This window comes from Giraffa tippelskirchi, chromosome 1, assembly GCF_054371585.1.
Source record: "Giraffa tippelskirchi isolate mGirTip1 chromosome 1, T2T-mGirTip1v1.2.pri, whole genome shotgun sequence".
In the NCBI taxonomy this organism is placed as follows: domain Eukaryota; kingdom Metazoa; phylum Chordata; class Mammalia; order Artiodactyla; family Giraffidae; genus Giraffa; species Giraffa tippelskirchi.
In genome coordinates this window covers 552,822-558,821 of record NC_137275.1, presented here as the reverse complement: position 1 = coordinate 558,821, position 6,000 = coordinate 552,822, and positions in this window count along the sequence as shown.

Sequence of the window (6,000 nt, the reverse complement as noted above, 5' to 3'; positions counted from 1 at the left end):
CTGAGACTGAAATGAACAAGTGGGGGCAGGAGATGCCAGCGCCACACAGGCCTCCGAGGAGGGGCTCAGACGGGCTGGACGGCAGACAGAGCCCCGGCCATGAGACTGCTCAGGGGATAGTGAGCCTCCCTCAGGTCACTGCCCGTCTCCTTCAGGAAGCTCACTGTTACTAATGCTGCTGTTCCCAGCGAGCGCCGTCCAGGGTGAGCAGGCTGCTCAGACCACGTCCTCCCGGGTCCCCACCCGCCACGTGGGTCCCGACCCCGGGAAAGGGGGCCGCCTCCAGGCTGCCAGGGAGTCTGTGAGAGCATCAGGCAAGAAGGAAAGCAAAAGGCAAGCGACAAGGTAGGCAGGGGACGTGGCCGTGCCCCAGGCTGGGTCTGCAGATTGACTGCAGACCAGGCCGGGGCGCGAGCCCCCAAGCAAGGGGTGGGGGCCGAGCCGGGTCCAAGAGAAGCCGTGATGCCTGGTGCCCCCGGGGATGCTCAGTCAACGTCTGACGGTGTGTCTGCTGCGGTGATTACCTTGTTTTTCATCTTCTAATTCCAAGATAATACTTATTCATACCTAAAAAGCAGAGACATTACTTTGCCAACAAAGGTCCATCTAGTTAAGGCTATGGGTTTTCCAGTAGTCACGTATGGAGGTGAGAGTTGGACCATAAAGAAAGCTGAGCTCTGAAGAATTGATGCTTTTGAACTGTGGTGTTGGAGAAGACTCTTGAGAGTCCCTTGGAATGCAAGGAGATCCAACCAGTCCATCCCAAAGGAAATCAGTCCTGAATAGTCATTGGAAAGACTGATGTGGAAGCTGAAACTCGAATTCTTTGGCCACCTGATGTGACGACCTGACTCATTGGAAAAGACCCTGATGCTGAGAAAGATTGAAGGCGGGAGGAGAAGAGGCCAACAGAGGATGAGATGGTTGGATGGCATCACCGACTGGATGGACATGAGTTTGAATAAGCTCCAGGAGTTGGTGATGGACAGGGAGGCCTGGCGTGCTGCGGTCCATGGGGTCGCAGAGTCAGACACGACTGAGCGACTGAACTGAACTGAACCTATTCGTTGAGCCCAGGACAGTGGGTGGGAGGCGTGTCCCCTCCGGCAGCCCCTCAGGCACCTGGACTGACCTCAGCTCAGGCGCGTTTGGCCGCCTCACCCAGGCCGGCAACACGGCATCGTCCCAATGTGTCCTTTTCTCAGAAGCCTGCTCAGTGGGTCAGGTCACTGGCTATGCTTTTAATGAAGACCTGGGGTCACCCTGCAGGGCTCCTGGGGCTGGCAGAGTAGAGAGCCTGGGCTGTGTCCCCGCTCACTGTCCTGCGCTCAGTCACGGGGCGTCCACAGATGGCAGTCAGCACCATGGCCACGCCATCCTCAGTGCCCGCAATGGGGCGCCCCTGGGACGAGGCTGGAGAAGGGTGCGCAGGCTGGGAGGGCGGGGGCATCAGGCTGAGACCCTAGCAAGTCACGAGGGTCCTCGAGCCCATGACCTGGGGACGCAGGTAGGGGCGCCCTGAGGGATCAGAGGAGGGGCAGGGCCAGCAGACGACCTGGGGGGTGGGCAGGTTCCGGCGCATCCCGGGACAGCGGGCTTCAGGGGTTCCGGTGCAGGGCGGGCTGGGGGAGGGGCCCCGACAGGGGAGGAGGGCCGGAGGGGGCCTGAGAGGTCAGCAGGTGAGGTCAGAGGGCGGGGACCCTGAGGGGACGCACCCGTGTCCCCCAGCTCTCCGTGTTCAGGTGTTGCTCTCAGCCCCGTCCTCTCACTGTGGCATCACAGACGACTTGCCTCTGAGGCAGACCCTCCCAGAGAGCTCTCTGAGGACGCCCAGCGTCCGGCCCTCCGGCCTCCCCTGTGCGAGCTGCACCTGGAGGGCATCCCACGGCGCCTGGGATCCGCTGCCGTCAGGCATCTCCGGGCATCGCCCGTCTGAGACAAAGCCGAGAGCAGCTGGCAGAAACCTCGCTTTAGCCATAAAATTTCCATGAACAAATAGCGTCGAGTTAGGTATAATTTACAGTCGCTGGACGTGTTTTTCCAAAGTGAAAGAGAGTGTTCCGAGCAGCACTATTTCCCGGCACAGCGAGTGAACCACCGCCAGCCCAGGGGCCGGGGCCAGCCCGCAGGGAGCTTCACAGAAGCGTCCAGAGGCCTCGGGGCAGACAGGAAGCCTGGGGGCCGCCAGCCCCTTGAAAGGAGCTCCCAGGCCCCCAGGCCCCTGCCCAGCCCGGCCTGGCCCCAGGGGAGTGGGTGGGAGGCTGGGCCCACCCAGGGCTGAGCCCCATGCGCATGGCCCTTCCACACCCCTCAGAGCCATGAAGGAGGTCTTGAAGGGGTTTTCTTTGCAGACTAATAGGAAATTCCTGGAATTCTTCGGTGGTAAATCCAGGCTCCCGCGTGGAGTTCAGGGAGCCACAGAGCCGGGACACACGTGGCGAGAGGGGGCTGGCGGCCCCGTGCCCTGTCTGCACTCCTCGGGACCCCTGATCCCCGGGGGTCTGGCAGTAAAGGCGGGCAGCCCGCCGGTGGGGCCCACCACCCCCGCCGGGTGACCACTGGCTGGACACTCGGGGCACCCTGCCGTCTGAGTAAGTCAGTGTCCGAAACCCAGAGAGGCCCCAAGAGGCACAAGTGTCGCGGCTCGTGTGCAGCTGTGCACAGCCACCAGCCCCGCGCCACAGGATCCACGTGTCCCCCAGGATGGGGCATGCTGCGGGCACCGGCCACCTGGACGTGGGCCAGTCACCCGCCCGGGTCTGCTCAGCCCCACTATTGAGCTTCAGCTCAACTTCCAACGTGGAAAGACTCTCACAGAAAAGTTAGAGTAATATGGTTGCAGAGGAGAGACCACCCGTCCCTGGGCTCTCCGTTGTGGACGGGGGTCCACCTGTTCCACCACTCGGGCCACGCACATGTCCGCACACGCACGTGCACGCTCAGGCCTGTTTCGTGCAGAGTGGTTCTCATTCTGGTTTCACCTGACGTTTTCTCGTGGCCGGTGCAGGTGTGCAGACGTCCAGGTGTCCAGGACCACGCACGTGCTTCCTGGCACCAAGGGTTGGCACGCTAGCGGGTGATGAGCTCCCTGTGGGCACATGAGCTCCACATGGACACAAGCTCTGCATGGGCACATGAGCTTCACGTGGACACAGGATCTCCGCGTGGGCACACGAGCGCCACGTGGATACACAGGCTCCACGTGGACACACAGGCTCCGCGTGGACACAAGCTCTGCGTGGACACACAGGCTCCGCGTGGACACACGAGCTCCGCGTGGACACACAGGTTCCGCGTGGACAGAGGAGCTCCACGTGGACACAAGCTCTGCATGGACATACGAGCTTCATGTGGACACACAGGCTCCACGTGGGCACACGAGCTCCGCGTGGACATAAGCTCTGCATGGACACACGAGCTTCACATGGACACAGACTCTCCATGTCGACACGCGAGTTCCACATGGACACAAGCTCTGCATGGACACATGAGCTCCACGTGGACACAGAATCTCCGCATGGACACACGAGCTCCACGTGGACACAGAATCTCCGCATGGACACACGAGCTCCACGAGGACGCACAGGCTCCGCGTGGGCGCACGAGCTCCGCGTGGACGCACAGGCTCCACGGGGACACACGGTCTCCGCGTGGGCACACGGGCTCCGCGGGGACACACAGTCTCCGCGTGGGCACACGGGCTCCGCGTGGGCACACGGGCTCTGCGTGGACACAAGCTCTGCGTGGACACACAGGCTCCGCGTGGACACACAGGCTCCGCGTGGACACACGAGCTCCATGGGGACACACAGGCTCCGCGTGGACACACAAGCTCCGCGTGGACACACAGGCTCTGCGTGGACACACAAGCTCCACGGGGACACACAGGCTCCGCGACAAGCTCCACGTGGACCCACAAGCTCCACGTGGACACACAGGCTCCGCGTGGACACACGAGCTCCACGGGGACACACAGGCTCCGCGTGGGCACACGGGCTCCATGGGGACACACGGGCTCCGTGTGGACACACCTCCATTCTCTGCATAGCTTCCTCTGCCTCTTAACCTTCCAGGGATGCCACTGCCTTCCAGTACTATGCTCCTGCTGGGGGTCCTCCTGACACCTGGCGCAGACAGGCCCACGGGATGGGGCAGGGGCGGGCACTGCACAGAGCAAGTGCCACGTGTCACCAACTGACCACATCCGGGACAGACACGGAAAGCCGTGATTCAGAACAGAAAGCAGTAACAGCCGTGTGTTCATCCGCTGCAGCCTCGAAGTTGGTGCGGGTGCTGTGCAGACACAGCAGGCACACGCTAAGACCCCCAGGGCTGGGACGGGGGTGGGGCAGCAGAGCTGCTGGTCGGGCTCACGCTTGGGATGTGGGAAGCGTCCCAGAACTGGAGACGTGATGGAGGCCTCGGACCTGCACACTTTAAAATGGTTACAGCAGTACGTTTTGTGAAATGTAGAGTTTGAGTTCAGTTCAGCTCAGTCGCTTCCGACTCTTTGCGACCCCATGGACTCCAGGCCTCCCTGTCCATCACCAACTCCCGGAGCTTGCCCAGACTCATGTCCATCGAGTCGGTGATGCCATCCAACCAGCTCATCCTCTGTTGTCCCCTTCTCCTCCCGCCTTCAATCTCTCCCAGCATCAGGGTCTTTTCCAATGAGTCAGCTCTTCGCATCAGGTGGTCAAGGTTTTGGAGTTTCAACTTCAACATCAGTCCTTCCGATGTAGAATTTACCATGATAAGAAAACTGAAGGCACACTGAAATTAACTTCAAGATGCTGAGACACAGAAACATTTTCACAGTTTGAAAGGCTCCGCGTAACTTACACTGACATGGAAAGTGGGCCCCTGGGCTGTGCATGTGGAGTCCGGTCACATACATACTTCTGGGGACACCTTTGTAGGTGGGCAGGAAGGCTGCCGGCCGGGGGAGCGGGGCCCCCGCCCGTTTGGAGGGGCCATGGGAGCCCTCGGCGCCTCAGCTGCCCGCAGTCTCAGGGCCCCACTCCCGCGGCCCCAGACCCGAGGTCCAGGGAGGAGGCAACAGGCAGTGGGGCTGGGGAGGCGGATGGCCAGCCCCCTGAAGAGGGGCACGGGACTCCCAGGGTGACCGTGCGACCACGCTCGGTACCTGCCCTAGCTGGCTCCAGAGCAAGGGCCCAACCCAGCATCTGGTGGCCGGCAGTGTCCACGGGCAGGCAGCCATGCCGAGTGACCACGTGCCCCAGCGCAGCCATGCTCAGGACACAAGTGGACCTGCTGGATGTGCGCCAATGACACATTTGCCCCGGCCCCTTCCAGGGCGTTTTCACTCTGTGCCTTTTTAAAACCTCGTTTGTTATGGAATTTATTTCTCTAGACACAGTGACCAGGCACTCAGGAACTTTCACTCCTGGTGCCCTGCTCCTGTGGTGGGCGCCCGTGAGTTCTCACACAGGGCACGCTCCTGCTGAGGGAAATTCCCTCCAGCCCAACGCCATCCCCGCACATGGCTTCTGGGCCAGGCTGGTGGCGACAAGCCCGGAGGCTGGGGGACGTGTGGCTCCCATGTCGTCTAGAGCACCGGGTCCCACAGGAGGTGCCCCAGAGACGAGCATGGACCACAGCAATGGAAGTCAGGTGCCGCTGCCCCGGAGGGGAGCTGGGGCCCACGAGTCACTCACTAGTGGTCACTGCTGTGCCCGCTGGACTCACGGCCCAGGCGGGGGCGAGGTTCAGCACAGGCAGGCACAGCCAGCTCCCAGCAGCCGGGCAGGGCCAGCAGCTGCAAGCCCAGTGTTCTCCAGGTGGGCAGGAGCGAGTGGAAGGGGCTGGCGGACCCCAGAGGTAGCACGTTCCGCGAGGCTGCGGCGGGACGGGGCACAGAGGGCAAAGCCCTCCTCTTTCCCGCCATCGTCCTCTCCGTCAGGAAAATGGCTTTCAGAAGAGCCACCTGACCCGAGGACTCGCGGATGCGCCCAGTAGGGACGCACCGGGTGGCCACGC